We start from the raw sequence: 9,924 nt of genomic DNA, 5'->3' as shown, positions 1-9,924 counted from the left end.
CCTGCTGTGGGATAATTAGCTCCTCTCTAATTAGTCATTCTTCCAAGGAAAGTGCTCCCAGCTCCTGGCACTGGAGCATTTGTCTATTTTTAGAGTCATTTCCTTGGGTCTCAGGATGGATGTTTTAAGGCTGGGCGGCTGTCAGGAGGCCGGAGGGCAGAGCTGGAGTCGGGTGTGGGCTCGCATCTGCCCGCAGAAGGAGCGGCTCCCACCCGCTGAGCCACCCTGGCCAGGGCTCCGTGTTGTATCGGTTAAGTCTGGTCCAGAGCTGCCCGTCCTTCCCTTTCTTTTCTGAACAGTTTCCGTGCGGAGAGCCGGGAGAATTCCTACGGGCCGTCCCGCACCTCGCCGTCCCGCAAATCAGTGACTGGACCCAGAGGTTTGATCCGACTTGGACCCCAACCTTCATTTTAAAAAGTATTTTACTGGGTTATTAGCTTTAGAGAGAAAGGAAGGGAGAGAGAGAGAAGCATCGACTTGTTCCACGTACCTGTGCATTCACAGGCTGATTCTCTGTGCTCTGACGGAACGGAACCCACGGCCTTTTTTTTTTTTTTTTTTTTTTTAAATATATTTTATTGATTTTTTACAGAGAGGAAGGGAGAGGGATAGAGAGTTAGAAACATCGATGTGAGAGAAACATCGATCAGCTGCCTCCTGCACACCCCCTCCTGGGGATGTGCCCGCAACCAAGGTACATGCCCTTGACCGGAATTGAACCTGGGACCCTTCAGTCCGCAGGCCGACGCTCTATCCACTGAGCCAACCCGGTCAGGGCCGGAACCCACAGCCTTGGGGTATCGGACAACAGGAACCAGCTGAGCACCCGGCACAGCCTTTGTTTGTCAACATTACTCTTTTAAAAGTGTGTTTTATTTTACTAATGTTGTTTTAAATGTCGTTTTTGGAGTAGGAATACATTTGTGTGATTCAACGATGAAAACATATCAGGATATTCCTAGAAGGAAGCCCCGATCTTCTCTTGTCCCTCAGTCACCCGTGCACGTGCTGTCCCTCCCGAGACTCGGTCGTTCTTCTGGAATACACACTCCCCAGGTTGCTGCCAGTCTCTGGTTCATTTCCAGAATTCTGAAAAAGTTGATTCTGGTTGTTTTTTGTTGTTGTTGCTGTTGCTTTTATTAAAGGGTGAACGTTGAAAGGGTCTTACCTAACCGTTTTTGTCCTGACCAGTCCATTTTGCCAGCTGTGTAATATTCCACTGGGTAGATAGATGACAACTTTTTTTTTTAAGGGTTTTAGTTCGTGTTTTTTTTTTTTTTTTTAAATTTTGTATTAATTTCAGAGAGGGAGGGAGAGAGATAGAAACTTCAATGATGAGAGAGAATCATCGATCGGCTGCCTCCTGCACGCCCCACACTGGGGATTGAGCCGTAACCCAGGCAGGTGCCCTGACCGGGAATCGAACCGTGACCTCCTGGTTCATAGGTCAAAGCTCAGCCACTGAGCCAGGCTGGATGGGCAGATGACACCTTCTTTAACCCATTTTCTGTGGTGGGACGTTCAGATTGTTGTCCATATTTTTACTAAATTAATAACTCGCCTGCCTCATTTTACTCCTGAGCAAGTGTCTATAAAATAAATTCCTAGCAGTGGGATTGCTGGGTCCAAGGGCATGTGCATTTATAATTGTGACGGATGCTACTCAAATTGTCTTCCATGGAGTGGGGGGGGCAATTTACACTCCCACGAACAACGTGCAGGGGCCTGTTTCCCGGTCTTGCCAACAGAGGACGATCTGTAACGTGTGGGTTTTTCCAGGCGGTGGGTGAGAAGTGGCAACCCATTGTAACCTTACCCAGCATTGCTTCCAGGAACAAATCTGAGCGTCTTCTCTCTCTCTCTCTCTCTCTCTCTCTCTCTCTCTCTCTCTCTCTGTGTGTGTGTGTGTTGTTTTGTAATTTTTATTTATTTTTTCTTTTTTTCCCTTTTTTTAAAATTGAGCTTCTTTTTATGTCTTTTAAAGGCCGTGGGGATCTCCCCTTTTCTGTTATTTTCTTCTCGTCGATGTGTAGACGCTCCGCAGGAGGACGGCGAGGCCTTTATTTTTAGATAAATCACTACGTGCTTCCCAACGCGCCGCGCATCGCGCTCCCGCAGACCCGGGGCCCGCGAAGAGAGGCTGCTGTACGCGCCCACGAGGCCGCTCCCGCCCCGAGGTCAAGGCCGGGCCTGGCCCTGCGGGGGCCTTGCTGTCTGATGCCAGGTTCGGGACCACGTGTGCCCGGCCTCCTGGTTGGATTCCCGTTCCCCTCGCTGGTGCTGTCCTCCTCTGGCGGCTGTAGCGTCTTCGCCGTGGCCCTCGCAGTGGCCTCCGGGGAGTGTCCCCCGGGCCAGCCCTTCCAAACACAACAGCACGCTTTCCTGCATGACCTCGACCTCGTTTGGACTTCCGCTGCCGCCGTCGTCCTACTGCACTGGGCTTTTCAATCACTTCCTTTCCTCGTGAAATGATGCTCATTTGAAAGACATGATGCATGTAGGTAAACAGGGAGATAGCGTAACCCAGGATCACTACTTCAGGGACGTCTCTTAGCCTCTGCGGACGTCCACGTGTAGGTATGTTCCGCGTCCTGCCGCGTCCTGCCGGCCCCTCTGCCGGCCCCTGTACCTGGGCATGTGCCTGTCCCCGACCTTCCCGGCCAGGGGAACGGCTTTCACTCCCCGAGTGACTCACTGACCCGAGGATCGGACACGTGGGCCGTGTCCCGCCTTTTGCGTGATGCACAGCAGGGCCGGGGCGAGCACCCCCTGGACGTAATGTGTGTGCACAATGCTCGCTTCAGGGTGGAAGTGGGGGTGCAGAGTCATGGGGAACTGGGGGTGTCAGGCTTGCGGCTGTGCTCGCCCCAGAAAGAATGGGCACCTTCCCCTGGTGAACGGATCACGGCTTTGCATCTGTCCCCTCCCTGATGGTCAGGTCCCCGGGAAGGTGTGGCCCGTCCGTCCTGACCCGGCTGACCCAGCACAGGGTGGGGCCGGCCGCTGAAGGTCGGGACGCGGGTTTACGCAAAGCGGGAGGGAGACTCTTTAGTCCAGACTGGCTCCAGTTCGGCTCAGCGGATCACTCGGGTCTGGAAACAGCGTCTGGTGGTAGGACATTTGTTCCTGAATGTGACACACAGCAGCAACGGGACAGACCCGGTGAGGAGTGCCCGCGGCACACGCGCCTGTCTTTACGGGCGGGCCATCCTGGGCGAAGCGGGGACCGTCTGGGTGACAGGCCTTGGGGATCCCTGCCCTGGAGGCCAGGGCGGTGCAGGGCCCAGCGCCCGCTGGTGGGCCGGCCGCAGGCTCCCGGGTCCCTCACCCCCCTGGGCCCCTCCTGGGCTTGCAATCCCGCCGCCCTCTGCGTCTCCCTGGCCCAGCGCGCAGGCAGTCCTGCACGTCGCGTGGGGCTGGAGCTGGTGGGGCCAGGTGTGCGCGGGGGTGGTCTCCTCAGATGACCTGGAGCCGGTGCTGCCGTCCCCATCAGAGACGGGAAACCGAGGCCCGCACCAGCCTGCTGTGTGTCCAGCCCACGGCGCCTGCCAAGGCCCCAGCTCACAGAGGGGCCCTTTCCTGGACCCTCTCGCGGCTCCCCGCCAGGCCCTGCCTCTCCACCGCCCCTGCCGGCTGGCGGGAGGTGGGGAGATGCCAGCGGGAGGGGGGGTGGAGGACACGCAGAGCGGGCCTTTATGGCGTAAACGCAGCACTTGTGTGGGGAGGAAAAATATTTTCTTTGCACAAACAAGACTCAGCCCAGTTTCCCAGAAGCACTGCTGTCTCAGAACAGCGCTGCTTCCAAGGAAGAGAGAATACGGCCAGGGAGGGAGGCAGCAGCGGAGCCCTGCAGGGCCAGGCTGGGGGCCAGGCGGGGGGGGGGGGCAGGCAGGGGGGGACAGGTAGGCAGAGGGACAGGCAGGTGGGCCAGGCAGGCTGGGGGCCAGGCAGGTGGGGGACAGGCTGGGGGGGAACAGGCAGGTGGGGGACAGGCAGGGTGGGGGACAGGCAGGGTGGGGGACAGGCAGGGTAGGGGACAGGCAGGCAGAGGGACAGGCAGGGTGGGGGCAGGCAGGCAGAGGGACAGGCAGGGTAGGGGACAGGCAGGCAGAGGGACAGGCAGGCAGGTGGGGGACAGGCAGGTGGGGGACAGGCAGGGTGGGGGACAGGCAGGTGGGGGGCAGGCGGTGGGGGACAGGCAGGGTGGGGGACAGGCAGGGTAGGGGACAGGCAGGCAGGGGAACAGGCAGGCAGGGGGCCAGTCGGGTGGGGGGCAGGCGGGAGGGGACAGGCAGGGTAAGGGACAGGCAGGCAGAGGGACAGGCAGGTGGGGCCCGGCAGGCAGGGGAACAGGCAGGCAGGGGGCCAGTCGGGTGGGGGGCAGGTGGGGGCGGGGACAGGCAGGGTAGGGGACAGGCAGGCAGAGGGACAGGCAGGGTGGGGGCAGGCAGGCAGAGGGACAGGCAGGGTGGGGGCAGGCAGGCAGAGGGACAGGCAGGCAGAGGGACAGGCAGGCAGAGGGACAGGCAGGTGGGGGACACACAGGGTGGGGGACAGGCAGGTGGGGGACAGGCAGGTGGGGGACAGGCAGGTGGGGGACACACAGGGTGGGGGACAGGCAGGTGGGGGACACACAGGGTCAGGGACAGGCAGGTGGGGGACAGGCAGGTGGGGGACACACAGGGTCGGGGACAGGCAGGCAGAGGGACAGGCAGGTGGGAGACAGGCAGGTGGGGGATACACAGGGTCGGGACAGGCAGGCAGAGGGACAGGCAGGTGGGGGACACACAGGGTGGGGGACAGGCAGGTGGGGGACAGGCAGGGTGGGGGGTAGGCAGGTGGGGGACAGGCAGGTGGGGGACAGGCAGGGTGGGGGGTAGGCAGGTGGGGGACAGGCAGGTGGGGGACAGGCAGGTGGGGGACAGGCAGGTGGGGGACCCAGGCCCGGCACCCGCCGGGAGATTAGACTTCAAGCCCGTTGTAAACACATTAGTTGACGGGGACCAGGCAGGGCCCCCACAGGACACTGAGCCTGTGATCAAGTAGCTCCTATGCCTCCTGCCAGCGACTCTGGGCTCAGCCCTGCAGCGTCTCCGCTGTGGCCAGCAGCCCAGGAGCACCCTGCCCGGCTCACCATGCTCCAGTGCCCAGCTCCCCCCCCCCCCCCCAGCCGTCAGCGTGGGCATTTCTGCTCCGCGAGGTGCGTCACTGTTTCCTCATGGGGGGCTCCTCTCCCACTCCCTGTCTCCCGTGGCCCCCAAGTACTTCTCTGGATTGAGAAGGGCCTCGAGGAGCCCTGGGCATGCCCAGCCGTCTCCTTGGCGGGCAGCGGGAGGCCCCGGAGACGCTCGGCACCGCTCCCCCGGGCTCGCTGCTGTTACCCGGCAACCGGCTGCTCCTTATCAGCTCCCAGACAAGCTCCAGCCAAATCCTGATGCAGCCCCACCTGTTTTTCAGTTTGTGGTTTCGGTTTTTAAATTTTATTTTAGGAAGTGAAATGAGCAGCACTCGTTCTGGACGGGGAGATAAGCTCGGATCTGCCGGAGTGATGTCTGCTGGGAAGAAATCTCTTTTAACTGCGGGCAGGTCTCCAGCGGGCTCGGGGTGCGGAGGCTGGCGGCACCCTCGCCGGGAGAGCTGGCGGGCGCGCTGCGGGCGGGGCCAGCCGGGCAGCGGCGGGGTGGGTGCTGTCCCGCCAGGGCTCAGCCCGGAGATCTGGTGAGCAGGGGGCCTGACCCACCAGCGGGCCGCCACCTACGCCTCCCACACAGCCTCTCGAGGCGTTGCAGGCCTTTGCGATCCAAGAGCTAAACCCCCCAGGCCTTCTGGCGCTTTTTAAAACACAGCTTGCCCCTCCCCAATGCCGGAGAGGCTTCCCTTGCTTTATTGCCACCTGGGAACGGTCTGTCTGACTTGTGAGGGGCCTCCTGGTTGCACGGAGTCTCAGGGGAACTCCTGTGTTGGGATGTGTTTGGGAGCAAATAATAGAAAACCTAACTCAAACCAGCGAAACGGTAAAGAGGGTTTATTGTAATGAACAAGGGGTAAAGGTGGACTTCAGGTCAGGATTGATCCAGCAGCTCAGTAGTGCCCCTCAGGACTCCATCTGAGATAGTTATTAGCCAACTGGATTATGGGTGTCTTGTCTCTTCCCATCCCTGAAGCAGCGGAATGGAGGAGGGGGCACCCAGAGGAGCTGGGGTGTCGGGGGGGGTCCCCCCACTTTCTGGAGGTCCAAATGGGTGGGAGGGGTTACTACGCTTGAGATGGGAAGCCTGGGAGGAGATGATGATTTCATTGGGGCTTGTGGTGAGCCTGGGGGCTGGGCGCAGACCCCCTGAGCATGGGGGTGTAAGCAGGAGTGGGAGGGGGTGGAAGAGGGGACACAGGTGGACTGAGGTTGGGTGTGGCTTGAAGAGAGATCAGGGTAGGGGGGGTGGGAGCACAGCATTCAGGGGGAGCAATGGGAGCTGCTACCAGAGGAGGCGTGGCACTGCCGAGGGCCCACCCTTGTGCATCCACACGCCACCATCCTCACAGGCTGGGGAGCTGGGAGGCCCAGCTGGGTTGCCATGGTGATGGGATGCGTGGCCAGCAGGTGTCAGCAGAGCCTTCAGAAATGGGAAGAGCAGGTGTGAATAAGTGCGGGACACGCCATCCCCTCCTGGACCCCCCTCCAGCTGTGCCAGGAGGGGCCCCCCAGCACTGCCAGGCTCAGAGCGCCTGTCACCTACGCCTCCGAGCCCCCTCTGCCAGGAGCCAGGGACCTCTGCCTGCCATCGCCATTGCCGTGGGTGCACAGCTGGGAAAGCAGGGCCCCGGTGGGTGTCTCCCCTTAGCAGGCTGGAGACCCACGCTCCACGCTGCGGGATCTGTGGCAGGCACGTTCTCTCTGAGCCTCAGTTTCCCCACCTGTGACGCTGTGCCGAGGAGGGGGGCCCAGCACACAGTGCCGCTGTCCTGGTTTACCCATCGCTGGAAGCGTCTCTTTGGCCCAGGAATGAGGCACACACAGCCCACACGCAGGGCACACGTACCCTACACATGCACGTGACGGCCCACACGGGAGCAGCCTGCCTTTCAACCCAGGTTCCCCGACCCTAATGCCACTGCACAGCGGGTCGCCCAGGTGCAGGGGGGAGGAGCCCGGCTGTGCCCGCCGAGCCTCGGTGGGTGCCTGGACCCCCCATCTTTCTCGGCTGGGCCATGTGACTGATGGATGGGGAGACTGGGCCATGTGACTGATGGGTGGGGAAACTGAGGCAAGCTGGCCTCCAGGGCGGGTGGTGGAGGGAGCAGCTGCGGGGAGTCGAGCAGGAATTAGACGGATCCACAGGGCGCCCTTTCCCACACGCCCTCCTCGCTCTCCCCTCCCCGGAGGCTGCGGCTGTGATGCGGGAAATGCTGAGGTCTGCGCTTTTCCTACTCAGCGTCCCCGCCCCCATCAGCAAGTTTCCTGCAGAAGCAAATGAAAGGCTGGGGGTGGGGGGGCGGTTCCACCAAGCCCCGGCACCTGGTGGGGTGGGGGTGCCTGGCCGGGTGGCCTCGTGGTCCCTGGGGTCTGTCTGGGGTGAGGGGGGCCGGCCTCATTGTCCAGTGGTTCACATTTCAGATCTCCAGCCGGAAGCTTGGAGGGTGGAGGACATCCGCCTCCCCAGGCACATGGGAGGGCGACAGCCTGGAGTCCCAGGCTTCCAGCTGTCACCTGCCTGAAGGGTCCCCCCCCACCCCCGCCAGGGCAAAGCTGAGAGAGGAGAAAAAGACAGAGCCCCCTCGGTGACAGGGAGGGGGCCCTATAGCTCCACCCAACTGGGGAAATGCTTTCAGGTCAGGTCAGGGGCAGAAAGGACTGGTTCATCCATCCATCCATCCACCCAACCATCCATCAAACCAACCATCCATCCATCATCCACCCACCCACCCACCCATCCACTCATCTATCCACCCATCCACCCACCCATACACCCATTCATTCATCCACCCATCTATTCATCTACCCATCCATTCATCCATTCATCCACCCATCCACCCATCCATCCACCCATCCACCCATCCACCCATCCATTCATGCACCCATCCATCCACCCATCCACTCATCTATCCACCCATCCACCCATCCATTCATGCACCCATCCACCCATCCACCCATCCATCCACCCATCCACCCATCCACCCATCCACCCATCCACCCATCCACCCATCCACTCATCCATCCATCCAACCATCCATCCATCCACCCATCCACCCATCCACCCATCCATCCATCCATCCATCCACCCATCCACCCATCCACCCATCCACCCATCCACCCATCCATCCATCCAACCATCCATCCATCCACCCATCCACCCATCCACCCATCCACCCATCCACCATCCATTCATGCACCCATCCATCCACCCATCCACTCATCTATCCACCCACCCACCCATCCATTCATGCACCCATCCACCCATCCACCCATCCATCCACCCATCCACCCATCCATCCACCCATCCATCCATCCATCCACCCATCCACCCATCCACCCATCCACCCATCCATCCATCCACCCATCCACCCATCCACCATCCATTCATGCACCCATCCACCCACCCATACACCCATCCATCCATCCATCCATCCACCCATCCACCCATCCACCCATCCACCCATCCACCCATCCACCCATCCACCCATCCACCCATCCATCCATCCACCCATCCATCCATCCATCCACCCATCCACCCATCCACCCATCCACCCATCCATCCATCCACCCATCCACCCATCCACCATCCATTCATGCACCCATCCACCCACCCATACACCCATCCATCCATCCATCCATCCACCCATCCACCCATCCACCCATCCACCCATCCACCCATCCACCCATCCACCCATCCATCCATCCACCCATCCACCATCCATTCATGCACCCATCCACCCACCCATACACCCATCCATTCATCCATTCATCCACCCATCCACCCATCCATCCACCCATCCACCCATCCACCCATCCACCCATCCATTCATCCACCCATCCACTCATCTATCCACCCATCCATCCATCCACCCACCCATCCATCCATCCACCCACCCATCCATCCACCCACCCACCCACCCATCCATTTACTCATCCATCTGTCCACATTCCACCTGTCCACTTGGCCATGCTCCCACGCACCCAGCCATCCAACTGACCTCTACTGCTGACGTCTATTGTCTTAGGGTAAAGCCCAAGGCAGGGTTTGTGCGAGGCTCCGGGAGGGGGCTCTCAGGCCCGGGAGGGAAGCGGGACGGGCAGGGAAGCTCAGCAGAATGTGGCTGGGCTGGAGCGTCTGCCTTCAGCGGGAAGCTCTGGAAGCTCCCAGTGCCATCGCCATCGCCACCTTGAGGCGGGCGGTGCTGTGCTTTCAAACCCTGGGTCAGTCCGCCACCGGGGCGGGGTGTGTGTGTGTCCGGTGGGGGGGTCCTTGACACACAGAAACTCATCTCGCAGTTCTAGAGCGGGAAGGCTGAAGTCAGCGTGCCAGCCGCTCCTCTGCAGCCTGTAGGGGTGGACCCCCTGCCTCCCGCCCCAGTCCCGTGTGGCCCCGCTCCACTCTGTCGCCACGTGGCCTTCTTCCTCTTCTCATGGGGACACAGTCGTATATGGATCGGGGTTCACCCTAATGACTTCATTTTTAAAAACATTTTTTATTGCTGTGGCCTGTTTGGCTCAGTGGACAGAACGTCTGCCTGTGGACTGAAGGGTCCCGGTTCCATTCTGGTCAGGGGCACATGCCTGGGGTTGCAGGCTCCATCCCGGCCTTGGTCGGGGCGTGTGCAGGAGGCAACCCGTCGGTGTGTCTTTCTCACTCACAGCGATGTTTCTCTCTCTGTCTCTCCCCTTCCCTTTTATCTCTCTAAAAACCAATGGAAATATGTCCTCGGGTG

The 9,924-nt window shown here is 60.4% G+C and overlaps 1 protein-coding gene across 1 annotated transcript in view; it reads left to right on the top strand.

Annotated features, from left to right (window-relative positions):
* Positions 1 to 9,924, top strand: part of TNRC18 (trinucleotide repeat containing 18) — a 136,727-nt gene that overhangs the window by 23,118 nt on the left and 103,685 nt on the right. The window lies entirely within an intron of this gene.

This window comes from Plecotus auritus, assembly GCF_963455305.1.
Source record: "Plecotus auritus genome assembly, chromosome: 6".
Lineage (NCBI taxonomy): Eukaryota > Metazoa > Chordata > Mammalia > Chiroptera > Vespertilionidae > Plecotus > Plecotus auritus.
Note: the sequence above shows the minus strand (reverse complement) of the source record. Positions and strands in the feature narration are given on the sequence as shown.